The following is a 24,655-nucleotide window of genomic DNA, read 5'->3' as shown; positions in this document are numbered from 1 at the left end:
ACAGAGGGAAAATCTGTACAAAGAAGCGAGGATAAGGATAAGGGGGGAGAAGAAGAAGAAGAAGAACGCCTTTAAGCGCACTGTAGGCCATTTGCTTCACTCACAAGGAAACAACACACACACACAACTAAAAAGGGATGATGATTATTATTACTGTCTCCTTGTGGAGGTTTGGGATGACCTTCTCTGTCCGTCCCCCTGTGTGCTGCTGCTGCTGCTGCTGGTTTGAACTATAGCCACAGGGCACACAGAGCCCACTGAGGCTCTGTGATGGATGGGCCGCACTTATTTATGGAGGGGGAAAAAAAAAAACTGTGTAGTGTGTGTTCGATTTGTTCTGTGTCCAGTAGGCATGAGCGTGCGTGTGTGTGTGTGTGTGTGTGTGTGTGTGTGCGTGCGTGAGAGACAAACGGCTAAAAAGAATGCGTGACTTGAAAAAGAAGAAGCTTTTTTTTGTTTTCCACAGTTAAGATCCTCTATCAAGTCTATACTGTGGAACCTGCAATGACTTTAGGCACAGATAAATGAGCTACTTGCGTAATGTATTATATGAAAACCCACTATGAGCATCATGAGATTGACGAAACATGTTAAACTGGAAAAACTGGCTTCACTGATAACAATGGTGCTGCCAGTACTAAAAAAAAACCCCACTGGATGCCACGATAAAAAGTCTCACGACCCCTCGACCACAGGAGAAGAGGGAAGTGGAGCTTCTCTCCCTGGATATTTAACATATACTGTAACGTCTTTACGGTATGTCGTCTCCACTCATGTGGTCATTTCACAATTTCACGCCTGTAGCCAACACACTAAAATTACACAAATAGGTTCAATCTTTATGAAAATAAAACAGATGGTGGGCCAGTTATGGATGCATTTCTCTCAGCTTCTGGCAACCAAGCCCCTGCAGTTGGAACTGTAGTAACTGTTTTAAATGGTAAATGTCACTATTGCACACATTATATAAGGATAAACATGTACTTACAGTGTACGTTATAGGTTTGTCTAACCTTAAATGTAGAAGAAAAAAACCTTGACCTCTCTACTGGGCAGGACGAGGCCCACACTGTACGTTCTAATGTTCGGGATCATGGCTGACAGGGTTTTAAAGGTCAGAGCAGAGAAGACTAACCTTGGCAGAGAATAGTTTGGACATGAGCCAGGCTCTTCTTCACCTTAGTCCCACAGCCTCCCCTTCAGAACGGTGTATCCTTCATCAGACCCTGTGAGGACGATGTGAAGATATTACTCTTTTATTGTCAATAATGTCAGTTTATTTACATAAGTCTATGACGTGTTTTTGCAGAAGGTATGGTCCATTGTGTCCAGTTGTGACCACACACGTCTACATGAAGGCTGAATCCGCAGCCACACAGTTGAATAAAGTCTGATAATATTCACTAGATATTTAGATATGTCTACATTTGACACTACACAGTACATTTAGTTTACTTTGTTTGTCATTTCACTGTCATTTTTCTTCTTTGTTTGTGTTACCGTGCCTGATGTCCAGTCTTACTTCCTGGTTTAGCCAAAAGATGTGACTGAGGGCGGAGCCTGGCTATATGCAGAGGCCCTGGAATTGGACCTAACCAACAGCTGACAAGCAAAGGGGTGGATTGTTGTTTTTAATAGTGTTTAGTTTACCCTCTTGTTTCCAAATAGTCATATCAGCCAGTATATACTGTATGTTCCCTCTGTCAGGTCACTGTGTTGAGTTAACCTCTTTTATTGGGCCCATATTTATACTCATTTGTACTTTTGACCCTTTTTGGAAAATAATAAATAATAAATAAACATCACCATTTGATTGCCTGGTCATTTCCCTCTTGTTTCCCTTACAATCAATTTGCAATACATTATTGGTTATTATAAAATTGAAAATTGATTGTCGATTGTCAACATTGAAGATGTAATAATTATATGTCATGTTCTGTAAGAGTAAAATCACCTGATTGTATGAATTGTTTTTCAATAACCCAGAAGGAGCCTTTTATATTTACTCCAGGAGCCGGGTCAGCTGTACGAGGCCGCCATTTTGGACCACTACGGTAGCCCAGACAAACCAAACATCTTTTGAGTTGTGATGCAAACTGAAGGCTACACTGTTTCTCCAACACAGTATATTCAGCAGCCACTTCACTAATAAATGTTGTTAACTGCCACACTGTAGCTTTAAGTCAAGTCTGGTTGTGCTGTGTGTCTGTGTGTGTGTGTGTTGCCCTTTGTCCTTGTTTATTGTGTTTCTTTTATTGTTTTGTTGCATTTGTACTACCATCTGCAAAACAAATCTCCCCTTGAAGGAAAATAAAGCTCTGAACTGAACTGAACTTTATGAGCTGATCCTATTTTCTATTTTTATAACGCCTCTGTGAGACTCCAGATGTGTTAACTGAATATCACCCGTGATGACGGCACAGCTCAGAGCTGGCTACAGTGAGCAGCGCTGCTCTCCTGCACCTGCTGATGGCACTATTGAGCTTCCATACCCTGCGCTGTTATCTGGAGCCATCAACCGTCGGATAAAAGCAGGAACAACCTCCAAACCACTGTGCAGCCCCCATATACCAGGTTCCTGAGCCCCCCCTCCCCGCCTCCACTCGCCCTCCCCTGGAGCTCTGATGGATGTGCTTGCCTGCAAAACTACTTATGAAACGCTTAACAATAATAATGTTGTTATTCCTCATTTGCTATTCCACGGAGCTTCCATTTAGTCTCTCCAGTGGAAGTAGAAGGTAAACGACAAAAAAGAAAAAAAACGAGAAAAAAACCCACACTTGTCACAAAATGTCATCCAACTAATACAAATGGTGAAAGCATGCAAAACAGTGGCTGCATATACTGTATTCTAATGATGGCTGTGGGTGGTGCGAATGTAAACACTGGCACTGGTGAATGATTAGGGAGTAAAACAGAAGAAAGGCTGAAAAGAAGCATAAACACACGAAAAGAGCCGGCGGCAGCTGAAGGGCACAAATATAGAAGACAATGTCTAATTTGTCTTTTTTCCCCACGTTTCAACCATCTAAATGGGGCATATAGCTAATTAGCATTTTTACATTTTAACTGGGCTTCTCATGCAGTAATCAGGGTATAGTGTTATTATTAATTAGGCTTTTTATCAGAAAGAAAAAGTCAGTGCATTTGCCTGACATTAGGAAACATTATTGTGTTCGTCTGACTAAAACTGGACAGTTGAACACACATGAACATACAAGAACTATTACTGCATTAAATGACCCAAACTAGCCCCACCCACAGGCTTTGACCGGTACACACAAGAAGAAGAAGACAGTGAGAAAAACATGGCGGAATCCAGACCGGTACATTTGTGGACTGTCATGAAATAGGTCTACTGGAAAATGGAAACTAGGGGAAAAAGCACCTAAAAGAGTACATAAATCTTACCAGAAAATTACTTTTTTATAATATTACTTAAGTAAAAAAAATATTCAAAAAGTGAGGAGTTAGGATTGAGCCATGGCGTATCAGTGGTAGGGCGAGTTGTCTTTCAACTGGAAGGCTGTGGGTTCAATTCCTGACTCTTCTCGTTATGTGTCCTTGAACAGACGCTTAACCCCTTAACTTATGTTACAGCAGCTCATCAAGACTAGAAAAGCTCTATATAAATACAGACCATAATACCAACTCTTGATAGTAACGAGTAACAAAAGATAGGAAACGTGGTGGAGTAAAAGGAAACGTTGCTAGAAATACAAATAACAAAGTAAAGAACAGATACGTGAATTTTGTACTGAAGCACAGTAACAAAGTATTTGTACTTTGCGGGAACACAGGAGGGCAGGAAGTGAAGACAACATGTAACATTTCAAAATAAAACAGGAACTTGTGCGGTCGGACATGACAAATACAATAAATTGATAGTTCGTCCCAGCACTTGTATACTGGCATGAACACAGAAGTCCAGTTTGCAAACGTACTGACGTTGCACTAAACTAAGCTCATCTTATTATTCTGAATTATGCCGCATTAGTGAATATCAGAGGGATGTTTTGTCGAGTGCAATTATATAGATCTGTCCTGGCAGTGTGCACATATGCATTATTAATGTTACAGTGATCTGTCAGGGTAATGAGCAAAGTTCTGCTGCGGAGAAGAAATCAAATCTGACAAATGTCTTGTTTGTCACCACGGCGAGCTCCCGACAATGACTAATAAAAGACGGAGGAGGCAGGAGCAGCGGGCGAGGGAGGCTTCCTTTCCAAAGAGGCAATTTTCTTCTCACCTTAACCCTTACCCTGACCCTACCTCTAACCTCCACCCTGTCCAATACCACGGGCAAAGAGCACATATTTCACGTGTTCAATCATTGTCGCTGATGTTATGGCCATTGGCTGTGCTGTCAGGCGTGACTCTGTACCGGCTAACCCTCGAGGTCCCGGCGCACACACGCACGACAGCAGCAGCAGCAGCTCCTCAGCCTCCCACAGAGACGGCTGCCTCGGAAATAGAAGCACAGCCGCCCTGTGATCATTCCAGGAGCCATCCTGCCTAACAGCTCTGGGCTTTATGGCTCCGCTGCTTCTGATGATTCACACTCTCTCGTATAGTGCAAGCACAGCTACGCGGACAGGCAGATTCATGGGTGCATGTGCGCGCACGCCAGCGAGGCTCATACACAGGTAGACAAAGGGAAACACAACACACACAGTACACACACTTGAGGTAAAACACCTGTACAAGGCACCCACTGTGCACAGGTGCATAGAAACGGAACACATTTCTGCACACACGCAAATATTCTATACTCGTGAGGACACTGCATTCCTTTAAGGATCATCTCAGTTTATTACATCCTGCGTCGCGATTCCTGCCTCTTCACCAGGCTACTTTTGATTTCTGCGAAGACAAATAAACAGCAAATTTTTATATGAGAGTGAAACCAATATCAGGGACAAACAGGTAGTAAAACATTGGTGAGGGGTTTACAGGTCGTATGATCCGGCAAGGTTTCCTTTTATTTTGTTGAGTGTAACAGAGGTTATGGTCCTATAAATACAAGACGAGAAAAGATAAGATAATCATTTACTGGTCCCACAACCAGACAGAGACAGTACAAAGTATATTAACATAGGGGAAAGATGAAAGAAACATGGGTATAGAGGTCACACAAATATGTACCTGGAATTGTCAGTAAATAAATAAACACACGTTTATCCACAATCCTAGTCTGTTTATACAGAACGCAGTGAATCAGAGAGGCAGCGCGGCCGTATACAAGGTCAGTGTGATGACGGGACTGGACCTCAGTTTACCAAAAGTAAAACATTTTTTCAATTTGGGCGAAACGTCTGTCGTTGTCCGAGGATTTATGAATCCACTCCCGCAGGAGAAAAGGTAGATACTGGACGGGAGAAAATGAAAGAACCAGAGTCTATCAGGGACTCAGTGCCGGCTCACAGCTACGTCAGGACACCGGCTGGGGCAAATGAACACACAATCCAGATTGTGCCAATAACTCGAAGTAAATAATTCTATTCACCCTTGTAGGGTCAACCCTGGTGTCTCTCTTTGATGATGTTCTACGGCCTTGACCTTACTCTGTAAATGTGACGTTGTGATGTGGAGCCATGTGAGACCCATTTCAAATGTCCTCTATTAAAAAATCTATTGTCTGATGACAAATTAGCCTTTGAGCTCAATATTAAGGGCCTTCTGGTGTTGGACGGCAGACAAACCTCCTTTACGTCTGCATTATAAATGCACTAGATCATTGTGTTCCACATTTGTGTTTACCTGTAGACAACCAATGAACGGTCATACAGAAACCAGAAGCCTTCCAGCCCAGATTTTGCATAGTCACTCACATGCAGAATCTGTTTATAGAAATATGTGACACATACAGTAGTCGCGCGTATACTTCCGAAATAGCTCTGGCACCTAAATTCACCTGTTCTCTGTTCCTTCAAAAGATCCAGTACTGTTTGCTCGGCAATACAAATATAGACCTCAGAGTTCACGAGAAAACTTCCAGGAGAAAAGTTCAGCGGTTGAAATCAGTGTGATGAAAATAATAATAATTTCACCTCAGCTCGGTGACTGTTGTGAATGTCATCTAAAAATGTTCCTCGCGAGGACAGAAATACAATAACGCAGGAAAACAAAAGAAAGAGACGTTCATACACACTTTAAAAACATAGATTCAACGACTGACACAAAATCAGTCAATACAGATTACAGATGCAGATTTCAACTAACACGGGTACTTTGTTGTATTAAAAAAAACTCCCCTATCTCAAAGGTTTTTATTCTTTAATCTGGATCTGTTTCCAGATCACTACCATCCATCCATGCATGCATCCATCTTCTCCCGCTTGCAGGGGTCACAGGGGTGAGCTGTGCTAATCTCAGCTCACACTGGGCGGAAAGCAGGGTCACACCCTGGACAGGTCACCAGTCAGATCACTATCCTACATCAGCAAGTAAATGTGGCAATTTTTGTAAGTAATTGAATATTTGAACCCACGTTTGCTGCCTTAAGCTGACAATGCTATTAACTACTGCTTCTTCTTTGAACCTAACATATTATAATAGTTATTTTACGGACGTTTACTCCCCAAACCTGGCTGTCTCCATGACAACAGCAGTGTTGTTATTTTTTTTCAAACCAAACATTTAGTTGAAGTTAATTGTCAATTCTAGCAACAGAATCTATTTGTATCTATTTTTTTCAGAATAAAAGCTCTGAACTCTATTATTTTGTGTAGATACGCAAATAATTTAGATTCAGATTTGTTAAATCAGCTGCCGGACCAGATACTGATTACCAATTGCTGACCACTGTCCTACATTGTTATCAAAATGTACTTCACTATTTGACTTATGCTGCACAAAACCAGACAGACAGCCTCCTCAGTGGAGGTAACACACCTGCAAACACACACACACACACACACACAGCAGTGTGTAAGTGCACACACAGAGCTCTCTCTCGGAGCCGTCACTAGATAGATAATTCCCCGGTCCCTTCTCTCTGCACAGATAAAAAATGTCCCACCGCCAGTCCAACACTATATTTTAGTTGCCTTGGTAACCTCACGGCGATTTTAAGACCCCATTAAAATCAGTCAGAATGGAATAAAGAAAGCAGATCTAACAAAATCCCTCTTAACCTTTACCAATCCTCCCCCTCTCCCTGTCACGCCCCCCCCCCCCCCCCCCACACACCCTCATCCTCTGTCTCCCCCTGCTATTCAAATCCACCTGTACCTTTTCACCTTCATCATCCTGCACATTTCCCTCCTCATTTCCTCTTCTCCGTCAGGCCGTTCTAACTTCTCCGCTCATTTCTTTGCATTCCTAATTCCCTCAGGCTGCACCGCCCCCGCCCCCCAACCTCCCCCCCTGTTACTCCCTGTACTCACGCACTCTAATACAGTCCTCTTCTACCTTGCGGCTATTGCTCTGCTCCCTTTTCATCCCCTCCCCTTCATCTGTATCCCACCATATACTCTGCGATGGAATGGATGGACCTTCCCCATCTGTCAACCCCGGCTATATGACATTTTATCCCTCTCCTCCTGTTTTCCATCCCTCTGTATCACTGTTCCTCTCCCTCCCTCGCTCCCTCTCCCTCTCTCTGTGCAGCCTACCCTCAGCCATTTCCCTTTGAATGCAGATGTGAGCCACTGCATAAACAGCCCCGCAGTATGTTTTCACCAGAGCATCTCTGATTGAAGTCCAGCCATGACCAGTGCATCGCTTATCCCCCCCCCCCCCCCCGCATCCCTCATCCCATCCTCGCAAGCGAGCGAACAGCATCCGTCACTTCTGTGTTTCTCTGTGGAACGCGGAAGAATGATGCATTGTGATCTGCGACATCAAAGTTGTGTTGTTTTATTCATACATCTACATTATCAGGCTGCCCTTGGCGCATGTCAGAGGAGAGAGAGTGCAGTTTAGTGTCTGGGCGCGAGCTGACACTGTCCTGCCCCGGCCACTGTCACACTGATGTATGACTGCAAATTACAGCGATAAAAGCCTGACACTGCTACTGTTACCAGCCACTCCACTGCACTTAATGCAGAATGAGAAGGAGGGAGGGAGGGAGTGGAGGAGTGGCGTGTGGCGCATTGCTCGCGCACTCACTTGTGTTTGTTATTTGGAGTTTGTCCCCGTCCCTTCGGGAGGCGACGGTGAGGTGAAGTGGATGTACTCTGTATCTACAACTATGAAAGTGTAGGTACAGTTTGTGTGTGACATAACAGAACAGGCTGCTCGAGTGAACTCTCTCTGGCTCTCCATCACCGCGCGTGTTACTCCCCGACAACGTCAGTGAACAGTGTTTTGTCAGATGTTGCCGCTCTGAGCGATGTGTAACTCTCAGCCCACTGACAGCGAAGACTGAGACGACTTTGAAGAAATGGAGGAGAGCGGGAGAGAATACGGAAGGAGGAAGGAAGACAGAGTTATGAGGAGGGGGAGGGGGGTGACAGGAAAGGGGGGAAACAGAGGAGGCGGGGGATCATGTGGGCAAAGATGGAGAGTGAATGAGGAGGTGGAAACGGAGAGATTTCAGCTTGACGGAGCTCATTGTGGGAGCTGTGATCATCAGAACAGTCACTTTTGTAATCACTGCAGAACATGCACGGCTTAGAGGAGAACATTGTGAAGGGAAGTGCAACAAGTACGCACACCTGAGTGAGTGATTGAAAAGGTTTTCGTAACTTAAAGTACTTGTTTAAGATTAGGGAATGAAGGTTAACGGTTAAACACAACGCGATAAAGCAAGTTAAGACGTTTGAAGCGGCGATCCATCCATCATTCTGCGCCGTTTATGCCGGGGAAGCTGGAGCCGAGCTGTCACTGCAAGAGGAAGAAAAGTAACCACAAAGTCATAGAAGATAACTCTGAGTCTTTGATACCAGGCCTGGCTCAGACTGCCCAAAATTATGAGATTATATTTATTTATTTTTGCATGTCCACATAAATATTCCTCCCCACATGTGATGTCGTGATTGCGAGGGCAGGTTCTCGAATCCCGAATCAGGTTTCAGATAACGTGACACACAACGACAGCAACGTCAAAACCAGTGACGACAGTACTGAACGTCTGCTCTGTCTCTGGAGTTTTTCCCTCCAGGACAATAGTTTGGAGAGCGGGATGATGCATCTTCTCTATTTTTCCTGCATCCTGCTTTAAAAGCCAGGCCACAGGTTGTGCTATGTATGAATTGCTCAATTAAAGGTAGAGGGTGGGAGATTCTTTTCTGGAGCATCTTTTACTGTATTGCTTAAAATCCTCTTCACACCCTGATTTTAACCAATTAATGTCAGTCAGCTGTGGAACGGACACGCCTGGAAAAACACCATCCAATCATATTGAGCGCAAGCTCAGAAGACAGCGCCATAGCTTATGCTACCTTGGTAACTCCAACAAGACAGGTGCAGCAACATTATGGCAGAAAAGATGCCAACAACAGGTGCTGGTCGCAAACGAAAGATGTTTTTTTTGGGGGAAAGATACTGCCAAGAAAAAGGCTGATGCAGAGCGATCCAAGACCAGAGTGAACATCGGTGCTGCGTTTGAATGATGGTGACAACAGAAAGCTCAGAAAGGGCTGCAAACTTCTGACTTGGTGGCCCCGTTTTTTGTTTTTTAGGTATCCCGTTGTCAGTTGAACAAGCGTCCAAAAAAACTTGGCGTCACCGGAAAGTACCGAAAGTTACCGATGCTGCGCAGTGCTTGTGAATCTGGGTTCGTTGTGCGTTCCTGTGCTCTGGAGGCGGAGCTTTGGAGGGAGGTGTAAAGAAAGGGCCTTGGACTTTTGAATTCAACATGTAGCCTGCTCTGACTGTTTTGACAGACTCTCCAACTCCACCTTTAACAAGTCTGAAAAGACACGTCACGGGAAAAACTTTAATTTGCCTGCAGTCAACTGAACACAACTAAAAGTCGAGTGCACTTGAATGTTGAAATTCCCACTCGGAGGAAACTCATTGTCACACTCGTGTTCTGAATGTGAAATAACAGAAAAGAATGTGACACGGAGGGTTAGCGACTGATTCTGTCATTGTTCTCACTTTCCAAAGACAAAGTGCTGCAGCGTTATACCTGAGGAATATGAACAGCTATGACACCTTAACTGCACCACCTCACCACCTCACTTTAAGAAAAAAAGAAAAAAAAACATTATTTACCAAAATAAATATATGAAAATATCTGGATTATATTCACAAAATTGTTTCACCTTTGTGCTTCGGGGGAAGAAAGAGCAACATTGTGGCAAAGAGTAGTTGGGATCTGTTCTTGAACAAACTGAAAAATAGGATGACACGTTGGCTCACTCGTGACTAGATTCTTCCTCACGTTGATGTTTCATTTTGCTCAGAATTTATAGCAGAGATGCTAAAGTGGGCGACATTATTAAAAAGCGACCAAAACCAAATGCTTCCCTTAAACAGAAATACTGATGTTGGACTCATGCAGAGTACATACACTACTTACCAAAATATAGATGTTTTTAATGTAGAAATGTTAACATGTTAACATTATATCTGTAACAATAAAAAGATAAGATGACATATATGGACATCCTGGGTGTGTGTGTGTGTGTGTTTATAGGTCACATGTTCCACTAAATGGACTGCCTTTCATTTCTTTTTGTTCATAAAAACGAGCCACGCGAACACTGAGTTGTGACGTACTTACACATTTTCCAGCTTCAATACGATTTTTAAATCATTTGAGGGGTTTTTGCTCAGGTGTGTTTATAAAATTGGTGAAAAAGGGGAAAAATAAATCATCTCATCAGATAGGTTGAGCTGAAAAAAGGATATAAGAAGAAAAGCAGCCTAAATGCTCTGTGTTCTGAGGGTTAAGTTTAAGGATAACATTTTTATTGATTAGGTTAATGTTAGGGTTAGGCATTACCTAGTTATATTAAATGGTTATGGTCAAGGTTGGGGGAGGTAACACGGTCCAAAGCACAAAATGGAAGACAATGCAGTGTCCTAAGCAGAATAGCTGTCTCTGTATTGTTTTATGTTTGCACTGTGGAAGCATGAATCTGAGTTTGATATCTTTGATTGAATACTTTGATGTGTGTGTGTGTGTGTGTTTGTGTCTGCCTTACCACAGCCTCGACCATTTAATTGATTTTTCCTGGCTGTCTGTCGGGATCTCATTTGAGTTTCCCAATCATGTAATTTTGCTGAAATTACAGCCAGACTCGCCGAGACAAAGGCCCGGAGAGAAAATAAGCATCTCAGACCAAACCAAGGTCTTTCTCCATAAACACATATTTAGAATAAACACAGGGGTCCATTTTGCCGGTAAACAACTATAACAGTTATGTCTGCATATTTACCATCAGCAGCTTCCTCCCCGGTGAACTCGATACTGAGCCTAATAGTGTGGGGGGATAATTGGCAAACAATATGGCCGCTTGTTTCTTCTGTCGAATGTTAAAGGCAGAAAGTATGTGTGGCTTTGTTCTACAGCATCAGTGGACTCATTGCTTCTTAATGGTCACTAATAGGGTTTTTTTTCTTTTTCCCCCTAACTATTTGTTGGATCGACGATGGATCTGTGTGTTGCACATAGGTGCAGCATACTAATGAGGACAACAGCGTCCACGGGGACGCAGTTGTCTGTCAGTCCACCTCGCCTCCAGCTCACGAATCAACCTCTATCTCGCTGCAATTTCACTTTAATGAGCTCAATTGGACTGAAAGGTAAGAAACAATATTGCCAAAGCAATTAGGTCCAAATGGTTAGTGTATCATTTAGACAATAATGAGATGTGGTAACAGTGTGCGTGCATGTGTGTGTGTGTGAGGACTTGTATTTCTTACCTTTTCAGGACCTTATCTGGCATAAACACAGACCTTGTCAGGACCAGTAGTCCTCATGGAGACCAAAACCTGGTCCTAACAAGCCTCATTTCTGAGGCGCTGATTACACAGAGCATTTAGGCTGCTTTTCTTCCATTAGTATGTTAAAATGTATACACAGAGGCTATAATAATGCAATATACAGTGTCTTATATCCTTTTTTTACAGCCCAGCCTATTCAAATGGTGGCTCGTGGGCCACTTGTGGTCCAAAAGCAACCGGTTATTGGCCCACTTTTCCCTCAGACTCTGACATAAACTCCTACAGTTGCACTGACCATAAACAAAGCAATCTGTGTGGCCTGTGACAGTTTTGATAGCATCGATATTTGTTTTGTATTCTGTTAAATGCACTTTGAGAAGTTCATGTGTCACATGTGACATATTAATGTTATTTCAAAGAGAAACAAATGCTGTTGCTAATATTGTGCAACCTTTGGATTTCATGCACTTTGAATTACACGTGGGTCAAATATGATAAACACATTTCTTTTTTTCATTTAAAATAGTTACTGCTAATACTGTGTACTTGTAGGTGTGCAGACAGGTATGAGCAAAATATTTCTATTAATAGTACTTCAGATTTTGTTTATGTATCTGATGAAATGAAATTAAAACATTAAATGAAAATATACATGAAGACATTGGACAAGCTTAATAAGAATTGGGGTTAGGTTAAGATTACGGTTAGACATGAACTGGTTATTTTTAAGGTTAGGAATAATGCTTTTAAATCTGTCCATAAACAACCCTTAAAGGATAGCTGTGTGTAAATGTGTGCATGTGTGTGCTGGTTTTTTTTTTTTTACCACTGGCATATCACAGGGAACACAGTCCAAATATTCAGGATAAAGTCTGGTATGAAGTTGAATAAACAAGTAAAAAAAATTTATATATAAGACAATAAAAGCAATCACATTTGTATGAAATAAAATGTGACACAACAATAACACAAGGTTTAGTAAATGGAGGGAAGAATGAGGCCGAGTGGATTAGTCAGTTCTGACAGCGGCGGCTGAAACAACATAAAGTCTGTAACAATCACTGATTGTTGTTGACAATGTGAGTTGTATATTTCCAGACTGTTTGCTGCCAAAAAAAAAAAGTCTGCTTACACGATCTGTTATCCAGCTCAGCCGAGTGGACCTGAGGAAGCCACGGGCGAATTGCATCACTCACTTATGAATAAAACTATAGGTGAGTGATTTCAGCGTGAAGTGGACCCCCCCCCCCCCCCCCTTTATTTGATGCTGACACTGTAGTTTTGTCAGTCACGTACGAGACCACTCGTGTAGCGAGCTGCGCTGGCGCCTGGGAGCAAACTAAACCAGACTTTATTAAAGACTCGACAGGTGACAGAGGTCCAGGAGAGATGAGCTCCATCGACTGAGACACGGTCATACAATTCTCCATCACCATCACTCCATTCCTCTCTCTCTCTTCACACTCATTGATTGCTTTCATCCCATAATAACCTCTCAGTCCCACCACTTCCGTCCTCTGACTGCCATTATCTCTCTTTTCACTCTCCCGTCCTCCACTGAATTCCTCTTTCTATCTGCTATCTTTCAACATCTCCCGCTGCCACCTCTGTATAGTCTTCATTTCTCCCCCCCGCGCTTTCACTCGTCCACCGCCATCCTTATCGTTCTCATCCCCACAGATCTACCTTTAAACCCTTTAACCTCACCCACAACCCCCCCCCCCCCCCCTTTCCCCTGGCCTTTTCTGCTATTCTACCGCGGTTTCCATCACTCTCCATGGCTCTCCTTCAGTTCTCGGTGTTGCTGTAAAGGTCAGGTTAGATCCATGAATAAGCTGCAGATTTATGATGCTGCCATCGTGCACGAATCACTGTGACCACAACCAAAGGAAAACAACACCACAATAGAGCGCAATAGATCTCCGAAGCACCATTCAGTAAACGCAGGGGTTATTAATGAGGCTACGGGCCGGTGCACTAGGGGTTGTGGGACTGGTTAATGCTGTAGGTACACACACACACACAGCTATCCTTTTAAGGACTCACAATGACCTCCATTCATTTGGACAGGCTAAACAAAGCATTATCCCTAAACTTAACCCTATGTCGAAGCCTTACCTTAACCTAACCTTTTTGTTTGCAATTCTGACCATGGGCGGGCCTTAGGAAGCTGCCTGCTGATTGGCTACTGAGTTTTGACAGCTCAATGAACCGGAAGTAGTCACAGGCTTGTCTGGAACTTATAATTGTATATTTCGTGTAATAATTGTAATTGAAAACTTCCCCGATTAAAAAGACTTAAAAATCATGAAAACTTGTGCTAATCTCCAACATTTAGCACGGAAATGTCTAAAATCTATTTAGTTTCTCAGAAATTAGGTTCTGCCTCTCTGGGACCAGTTTTTGGTCCCCATGAGGACTATTGGTCCTGATAATGCCAGAGTTTATGCCAGAAAATGTTCTCAAGAGGTAACAAATACAAGCACTGTGCACACACACACACACAATCGCACACTTAATTAATGATTAAACTGTGGATTGTTGGTTTAAATCATTTGTTTAAGATAATGGATGAATGATAAATGGAGACTGAAGTATTATCTACATGTGCCATGCATGAAAATGTCTCTGTGTGTATTCTGACATTTCATTTGTTTGATTTTTGAAATTTGCTGTTACCTTTATCCCAGAAATTCTCCCTCATGAACCCGCTCATGATGTAAAGTCTCAAAGGCAAACAAGTGCTCAAGTCGCAGAAAATACATTTTCCATAAAATCAATGAAACAAAGGATGTAAGATTCCCTATAGGCAAACAGAAGGCTTATTTCTCTCACATTTGATGCACAAATTCACCACATCGTCTGAGATCAGCTGATCACACAGTCCAATGTTTCAAACCCAAAGTTGCATGACCTATAATCACTATAGCCAGAGTTTTTCCAGAGAGCCAGGGCAGGTTGAAATAAACTAGAATTGTGAGAAGAAGCCATTCAATCCGAGTAATAACATGTCCAGGCTCAGCCACAAAAAATTGCCTGACACATTTGCATGAATAGAAATATAATATTTCAACAATGTGCACAAATTAAACAGCACTCACTTTAAATTCCATATGGAATATGATGTAATGAAGGCCCACTTGAGCTCATCTCACAGGACTTTGTGTGCACATCAAACATCACCACATTGGTAATTACTGTGTGCACAAACATGAGCAATCTGATAAAACAACAACAACAACAACAACAACACAATGATGCATTTTAAACAAAGGGCAGGGGTTCAAGATTCGGCAACAAAACATTACAGGTGAATGAAAAGCAAAAAAACAGAATTTACATAAATGAGCTTTAAACCTGTGCAGTTTAATCAGCGTCTGCAAACACAAAATCCTTCCTTCAAAGCCAGACACTGTGACAAACTGATGTCCTGGGCATGAACGCACAAAAGAATAAAAAAGCTCTTTTTGTGTGTACAAATAATAAAATAACACATTCAATTCTCAGAGCTGTTTGTTTTTTTGTTTGTTTTTAAACTTTGGGTGGGGAAACGTTCCCTATGGACAATTTCCACGTGAGAGAAAAAAATGTCATTTACATGAAGGATTTCACTCGTGCTCATTCTATGATTCATGTCAGGAGTTATATGTTGTCCGCGTGCATTTTTTCAGTGAAGCTGTGAGCTGGCACTTTCCCCCTGCTCACATTAAGTGCATAAAAATGAAAAATCTACAGAAGCTTATGCAGTTAGGGGACACACAGAGACACTCAGGGACTCAGACAGATAAAATTACCCGTCTACACCTCTGGCCAGCCTCATTACCCCCCCCATCCTCCCTCACAGAATCCTCACCCTGCTGCTGCATCCACCACCGACACCACACCTCTGCCGCCGGATATTTTCACTCCCGCAAGTGTTGGGTCACAACGGGGTCAAGCTCGAGTCAACAGTGTGGATTAAAATTTCACGAGAACCCTGATGCATATTTCATTGTTCTATGCCCTCGATCCATCATGCTATATGTGCTCCCGGACCGCCTGTCTTTTCTCGCCTCTCCTCGCCAGCGACGATCCGCTCTCCATATTTGCCCGTCTTTCACAGTGCGGGCCTCGCGGGCGATTAACTGTGCTCATAACACGATAATGAGTGACACGTGAAGAGCTGTCGAGACACACACGCGCACACACACCCCTCGCTGTAACGGCAGTATATGAAAAAAGTAGGCTACAAAGAATGTTTAATTATTAATTTGCACAAATTCAAAACGATATCTCTTACAGCGGCGGAGATGAAACGGAACACATTTCATCTTCTGTGTTTGTAGACTTCAGAAAGCAGTTTATAGAGGCTGAGATTTAGGATGAGACGAAGAAGAAATAAGGAAGGAATAAAAAGGACGGCAGTAATGCAACATTATGGATGCCATAAAACACACACACACACACACACACACACACAGTCTAGTTTCCATGACTTACTACATCGACTTACATCCATTTCCTGGAGACTTACTCTAAACTTAACCATAACTACTAAACCCTCACCATACAACGTGTCTTCACCTTAAAATGTAATCATTTATGTGATTGAGTCTTGCCTTTTGTCCCCAAAAGGAACATAAATCCCCATAATGTGATTTAGACTTAGGTCCCCACATTAGTAACACATTAGCTTGGTTTTGTAGGTCCTGTAAGAGATTTTTGTTTTCATTGGGCATTTTATACAAATTTAACTGTAAAACTGAGGATTTTATAGCATTAAAAAACATTTTAATCGCAACATTTTTATTTGGAAATTGGAAAATAAGCTATACATGTTGAAAAATGCTGTAAATTTGCTCCTGTCCAAGGAGCAAATTTAGGGTATAAATTCAAAGTTTGTGGTTTTAAATATTTGTGACAGTTGTAGTTTCCCATTGGCAATAAAAAAAATTTTCACAGAACCAAGGTATTGTGATTTGAATTTACTTAACTACATTGTGTGGTAATTGTCAACATTATTCACAAGCTTTATAACAATGAAAACTACTGAACTACTCCTTGGAACTACAAGGAGTTGTTCAATTAGTGTTACTCAATGCAGCTGAGTTTTACATTAGTGAGTGAGGTTGTAATGAATGCCTGTTTACTTAGCTAAAAAGTGCCTGATCAATTGAGGCTGACACAACACAGTTACGTGGAAATGAGAGTACATTGTACAAATAATTTTTTTGAGTGTAACTGTAACCATGACAACTAAGTGCCTCACCCTTACCCTAACCCTAAAACCAGCGCTTAAACCCTGATGTGGCCATTTTTAAGTTGTGGGGCCCAGACAGAGTTCAAGGTCAAAATGTCCTCACAAAGATAGGTGTGTATGTTTTTTGGACCTCACAAAGATATCAATACAAGTACACACACACACACACACACACACAAATAATAAGATTTTAAAAACACAGATGCAAAATAAAAAAAAAAGCAAACAAAAATACATTCTGCTGGGTTAACATTATGTTCCCATGCAGCTTTATTGCAGGTGCAGAGAAGCTAAAATTGAAATCAATACCAAATGTTTCACTGCTTAGTTTTTCATCAGCCTTCATGGTTGCGAGCAACTCATTTAAGCACTGGGCACATATGCAATCAGTGAGCCACTCTTTGAATTAAGTAGAAAAAGAACTACAACAGCACAGATACAGTATACTCGTAAAACTCAATAGTCAGTGTCAAAGGATTAAAGATTGCAGCGTTGACATGATGCTTGAAATAAAACCTGTAAAAACCTGTAAGAGATTACAGTATATGAAAGCAATAGAGAAAATAATATAGATGAAGTTTGAAGACCATTCTCACTACATTCAGCATAATTGTATTTATTCCTTTCATATATATATATATATATATATATAAATATATATATACACATTTAGCTTTTTTCACGTTACCATTTTGACCTTACACTAATGGTAACGGTTAGGGATCAAAAAGCAGTCAGTAGGTGGCGATATAAGCGCGACTGTTAAGCCTGTTGGTCAATCAGAGGAGTGACGGACAAAATGTCACAATATGGTGCGGGTAGGCAAACGAAAAATAAACTTTAATGTTAACGTGTTGAAATCCCAGTTAGCGACATGCTAACACGAGCACACATTTGGCTACTTCTGACTCATGTGAGGCCAGTCACAGCTAATACAAAATGCTAATACATAAAATCAGTGTTATCATGTCTCTGACTCCAATTTAGATCAAGCTATCACTAAGTTTAGCAGTGCTAGTATGTTCTTATTTCCCTGATTTATTGAGCAGTTACTCCTGCTCTCCTTGTGTTCCAGAACTACCTGCCCTCGCGTGTCTTGCCACCACCTTGATTACCTGCTACACCTCTAATGTGATTCACCTGTGTCCAGTTGTCCTTCCCCTGTGTGTATTTAGTCTGTGCCTGCCTCACCCTTGTTGCCAGCTCTCCGCGTTCCTCCGTGCCAACTTGTCTCTTATCCTCCGAGTGTATTATCCCGCTTTTGACCCTGTTTTTTCGCCTCGTGATTTTGTACCTCCGCCCCTGGACTGATTTATCTGTGCACCAAACACTTGCCTGCACTGAAGGACATTGTTTTATCCGAGTTGCCGCGTCGAGCCACTGCGGTGTCCAACCTTGACATGTGAGCACGTTAAGGCAAATTTATTCATAATGGACACATTTCATTACAAACAACTCATTTCAAAATGGCCACAGACACATTAAAGGGCCACTTCACACACTTTTTAAATAAATTCCAGAGATAAATGTGTTAATCAATGTCTCATTGTCTCATTCCCACAACAACAGAGGACATTGGGATTGTAAAAAAAAAAATAAATAAAATGTGGCTCGGGCCCTAATAAAATAAACTTGACAAAGAGTCGACGTCCAAGTCACTTCCCACAAAGAAATTAAAAGTCCTACACTGCTCTTTACTGTGTTTCTGTCAAGTTTTATGAGTAAAAGATCTGAGAAAATCAAATAAATACAATAAACAAATAAAGATTGTGAATTAAACAAATACAGAAGCATCATAAGGATTTTAACTTTATTCTAAATTTGACCAAGTGGGTCAAAAAAATGGGTAAAACAGCCCTTTAACTTGTACGCAGTAGGAAGACTGTTCAAGATTATATAACAAAGAGAAATTTGTAGTTTGCTTTTCAGCTTTTTTGTGTGGAAGTGCAAAATCAACATAGTTTAAACCAAAGTATGGATGGTGAATATCTGTTAAAAAAAAAAAAAAAGTTATTTCCTTTTTGTTTAAAGACACAGACGCGTTTCAAAGTGTGACCGATGTTCACCCCATTTCCCCCGTTTATCATTAATCCGCCACAGTAACGCATTGACACACATTGATTCTACTGTATACTAACTACAAGAAAAGTGTAGTGTTACAAACAGTGCGCCGTACAAATGGTTATTAGGTTGGCATGGATTTAGGACGTATGGAGGATGCAGTGATAAAGCTTAGAGCTACAGCGACACCGGTGCTTTAAATGGGCCGGTAATAGTATCATTACTTTTGCATTTAATAAGATGTGGTCAATGAAAGTGTTTGGTAAAGAGATTTTCTAATCAAACAAGTCATAGGAGATGTGCAGCTGCTTTGTGTGGTATGATATTTGATCTACTTCTGCAATTAAGCTCCTGGGTTAGAGCTCATGTCTATAAATTGAGACATATTGGAGTTCTTTGAATACATAAATCACTATAAATATAGCCAAGGTCAACCAGGAAATGAGGAAAAATAACATTAAGACAGTGGCTTTGATCAGTAACTTTATGTGTCAGTGACTCACTCCACACACGTATATGATCAAGGCAATCTCGATACTTTTTCAGAGATGTAACACATCACAAGTCAATGGAAGCAGAGGGATCACAGCGGATTCAGACGAGTCTGCAGCATCAACAGGGAGAAACATCTGCCCACGAAAAGTGCAGTGACATAATAATAATGTAATGACTTAATAAATGAATGATTCAGCCAAACAGTGGCTGCTTTATAAAATATTCATTCCTGCTATGATAATTAATTCAGTTCTTCACTTTGCGGAAAGCTGGGAAGGTGCTGCTGAGTACCGGCTCATTTTCAGCTTCACCATAAAACAGACTGTGGCTGTAAATCAGAAAACTACAAAAAAAAAAAAAATACCACATGAAAATCTGCTTCTCACCATCTTCACATGTACTGTCGACTCCCAGAGTGAAGAAGGGACAATGTCACGGTGGTAGTGCAAGATTTGACTCTGCTTTCCCATCCTCCTGAAGGGAGACTTCCTCTTTTGAGTTCACTTCCATAGGATTAGATTTCCCCAAGAATTTAATTGCAACCTCCTAAACGCCGCATGTCCATCAAGACTAACTCTCCGTCCCTGTGGGGGAATTCCACCTCAGTGGTCTTGTCTTTCTAAACCACAGCAATGTCTACCTGAGATGTGCTGCTGTCTGCTACTTCTGAACTCTGACTGACCTGCCAATGGAGCGGTTTAACCCAGCAGTAACCCCACAGCCAGTGGTCTCCTCACCCTCAGGAGGAAACTGTATACACATAAACACACACTATGATTTCCTGTAAACTACCAGCCTTAATCTTACCATAATATTTCAAAATATGTCATGGGGACATTCCCCATAATCCATGTCCACAGTAACCCCTACAATCTGAGTATGTGATCGCATGAAGGTCCCCACAATGTCAATAATACCGACACAGAACACACACACAGCTCATTCAGCTCATGGTTGACTGAGGGTGAGGGAACAGCCTTGCACTAAATAAAGTTCTCATCCATTTTTAATCTGGTGCAGAAGGAGTGGAATAAAAAAGGGTGGCAGGTTATATTCCAGCTTTGAAATACAGTGTATGCGCGCGCACGTGCACAAACCTGCAAACATGAAAGAATATGCATGCGAGTGACGGCATGAAAAGCGGTTTGAAGCTGCTGTCGACGGCTTTAGTCAACACAGACACTCTGCTGCAGGGGGGCTAACGGCAAACTGTGCAAAAGGCTCTTTAAAAAATCTGTGCACTATACGATTGAAAATGTTTATTCGTGTCCAAATCTTACCGCGGCGAGTGTGATAAGGTTTCACTTCCCGAAGAGTGCTTATTATGGCGTTACGGCAGAGCACCGTAAAAAGAAAATCTTCCGATTCATGCCACAAAGCCATTCAAGTACATGTCAGAACATTCAGTGCAACTTAAAATACCCGCCAGTCACAGCTTGGCGAGGTCATCTGTCGGCCGCCCATGGCAAGCTCGTCATTGTGAGTGTGTGCGAAAAGCACATGTTCAGAGGTTGTATAGCGTCCAGTCAAAGAAAGGGGGAGGAGCCATTACTGATGGCTTCAAAGACCAACGTAAGAGCTAGCAAATAAATTAGACAGAAAAAACACAACATTAGCATTTCCGTGGCAAATGACATAGCAGTACTGGGTTCTCCGGCTTCCTCCCACAGTCCAAAAACATGCAATATGGGGATTAGGTAAATTGGACACACTAAAATGAACTCAACTACCTTGTTGCCACTCTTGACTGATGCTAATAATCTCTTAACTGTTATCTGTTAAATGCATTATCTATTTATTCTTTGTAGTTTTTATCTTCCTCTGAACCTTTTCACTGTTTATTTTTGCATCAAAATACACAGATACAGACTTTCAAAATAAACGTATTTGTTATTGTCACGTCGAAGATAGCTAAACACAGTTGCTAAATTGACATGTTAATATGCTGATGGTCCTTTACAGGGTGAATTGTGGAAATCACAATCGTTACTTAACATGGAGATCATGTCCGAAAAATGTACTAATACTGAGTGGAACATCTTTCTTTACATTATTATAGACTTTATATTATTATTATTTATATTATAGATATATATTATATAGATTGTAAACATTTTGAGTACTTTTTGCTCAGGTATGTTTATATAGTTGGTGAAAAGGACATCAGATTGCCGAGGTTGTGCTGAAAAAAAGGATATGACACTCTATATTGCATGTTCTGATAAACTCTGTATATACTGTATGTATAAGAATAGTAATGGGAAAAAAAAGCAGCCGAAAAGCCCTGTGTTCTCAGGGTTAAAACAGTCGTTAATCAATGATATTGAGCTCTGTGTTTGAAAAAGCAAGGATAGCTACAAACATTTATGCAAATGGCTGAAAGATAAATGCACATGCTGAAAATCGTACTTCTCTGGCAAAAAAAATAAAAAATAGAGCAGATGAAGATGAATTTGGAACGTTCACCTGGGTCTTATGTTCCGACTGATGCCGATCGCAGCTCAAGCTGATTAAAACAACCCCCTGCATGCATTTGACCTGTGAGTCAATATCAATTAAACGCTTTTTCCATTGGTAGAAAAACAAGTGGGATAAATGGGGTTGGTTGACTCGAGCAGCTGCCTGATTATGTGTGTGTGTGTGTTTGTCAAACGTGTCAGTCAGTAGCTACATGTGAGTGACTGTGTGGTACAAAGTGCATTTCGTGAATGAGTGCTTGGCTGATTCCCAGCAGGACTTTCCAGACAACGTGGTGTGCATCGTTTTTAACACACACACACACACGTGCGCGCACGCACGCACGCATGCACGCACGCACGCAACACCTCTGCCAGGTCACAGTGAGGTTGCTGCTGCTGCTGTTTGTGTTTGCTTTTCCTCGTGCATTAACGACACTTTGTCCTTTACGCTCGACACGCGCCGATCAATCAAGGTCAATTCAGCATCAATCAAGCGTTTCTTTAACACGTGATTTACTCCATGTCACAATATGAAGAAATTCCCAAAATAGCCTCAGACAATGACTCCTGTTGCAATCGACGGAGAAAACACAATAACGTTAATTTCATCCAAACATAGCTGTGCAAGCTTCCCGGGGACAGAATCTAAATAACTAAATTAAAAAAAGTAGTAAATAAAGTGGACATGACATTGTTTACCGGCTATTACAGTCCACAAATATTAAATGAACAATAAAGAATATTTTCATTTTAATTTACAACCAAAATGTTTTAGTGCTTTTTCTTGATCTCTTGATATGAGTAACAGCAATTCATTCTTGTCTGTATTCTTTTGCTGTCAACAAACTCTCCCAAGATGCTAAAAGTTGAAATAGATTTATAAATATAAGAAATAGTGAGGATGTAGCACAGAATTTTTAGCTTGGGCTACATCCACATTTCTCTCTTTTCATTTAAAAATGCATAAAGTCGCTGGAGCTGAAAAAAGAAAAAGAAAAAGAAAAAAACAAGCTTGAAAACACTGCTTGGTTCTGTTTTTAGTCTAAAACTAAGGAGAATCTATTTAGTCTGGATTAGCAGAAAGAAACGGTTACGTGCATCCACTTTTCAACTGCTAATTATTGGCCACAATAACCAGTTGTTATTTCTCATTAGTAGTACTTTCTGAAACCAAGCAAACAACTGCAGGAGAGAATCGGCGTTCTTGTTTACACCGGCTCATACGTGTGACTGCATGGTCATGTGATGTGTTTTTGCAGGAGTGTTAATAAGGATGCAAATATTTGCTTCAAAAAAGAAAATGTAGTAGAGGGTTACGTTTTCATTGAGAAATGACGACGCGATGTACGACATTGTTCCATATCCAGAACAATGAAGAGAACAGCGCTCACCAGTTATCGACTGTTCATCACAGAGGGATCGCTTTGCACAACACGACACAAAAGTATCTACAAAAGCGATTGGGAGCAACACTGCGATCTCGATAAATGGGGTATTGTTTCAGCTCTACTGTGGACGCAAAAGCTGTATGCAGGTTTTCTACAAGAGCCCCTCAATTTGTTTCAGTAACTCCTGTATACTTCAATATACTACATATATATAAAAATATAAAACCTTTTGGAAGTTTTTAAATTATTAACTTGTTTAAGAGGGGGAATCACTGCACCCCTGGTGGACAAACTGATCCTTTTTTCCTGCCTGGCTGAATTTCAAAAAGCTGACTTTGTAAACTGTAACATTTCCTGCGGCGCTTTGATTCCTCAAATCAAACTAGCTGGGCCCGAAAAGTAACAGCAACATTTTCTCAGAGAACCTGTGATTGATGCATTATTAATCCCACAATTTGCTCTTCTGCTTTTTGTACACAACCTCAATGCCAACCGACCACAAACCAACCCGCTCAGTGTTGTTTGCGCGAGCATCTGCGTGCTGGCGTTGCGTTTGTGAAAAGCATGTATTCATGAGCCGCATCAGTCGTAAACCTCACCCAACTCTGTGTGCACGCCATTGTTAATTGATCTGAGATGAAACAGATACTCTGTCAGCAAAGGCAGCTGCTGTGCTGTGTCAAATTCATGATTAAACACATTCCTCGCCTTAAAAGGCATCAGCCCACGCCTGATAAAATGGAATACTGAAGCGACACCACTGCCACTCCATGTCTGCGTCCCCTGACAGACACAACAGCAGTTACAGAGAGAAACAATCTTCAACCCGGGGAGATTCCACCATGTTTTTGAGAGATGGCACAGAATCCAGCGCAGGTCCTCAGAACGGTCCTTATTTAAAATGCTCAAGACAGATAAGAATGAATGCATGAGAATGCCTGCCCTTTGAATGCTGATTAAAACGAATATAGAATTGCTGCCCCCAAATGTGGAGCGGCCACGTGCCACGTCGCGAAACTTCTCAGATTGTAGCTGTTAATATTTAAAAGGTTGGCGCTGTGTGAAATTCACAGCTGAGGGAAAGGGGGGGGGGGGGGGCGGCGAAGTGGGGAAGGAAGACTTCGGGGGAAAATGGTTAATCATGTCTGAAACAAGAATGAGCAAGAGCCTGA

At 41.6% G+C, this 24,655-nt stretch overlaps 1 long non-coding RNA gene across 1 annotated transcript in view; it reads right to left on the bottom strand.

The window, feature by feature from the left end:
* Nucleotides 1-24,655, bottom strand: part of LOC131444467 (uncharacterized) — a 90,497-nt gene that overhangs the window by 23,351 nt on the left and 42,491 nt on the right. Inside the window, exon 3 of the long non-coding RNA XR_009233732.1 lies at nucleotides 1,136-1,226. This is a non-coding gene — a long non-coding RNA (uncharacterized LOC131444467). The remainder of the gene's footprint in view (nucleotides 1-1,135; nucleotides 1,227-24,655) is intronic.

The sequence above is a fragment of the Solea solea genome, chromosome 18, assembly GCF_958295425.1.
Source record: "Solea solea chromosome 18, fSolSol10.1, whole genome shotgun sequence".
Taxonomy (NCBI): Eukaryota; Metazoa; Chordata; class Actinopteri; order Pleuronectiformes; family Soleidae; genus Solea; species Solea solea.
The sequence above is the reverse complement of the archived record's forward strand: the minus strand, read 5'-3'. Positions and strand labels throughout refer to the sequence as shown.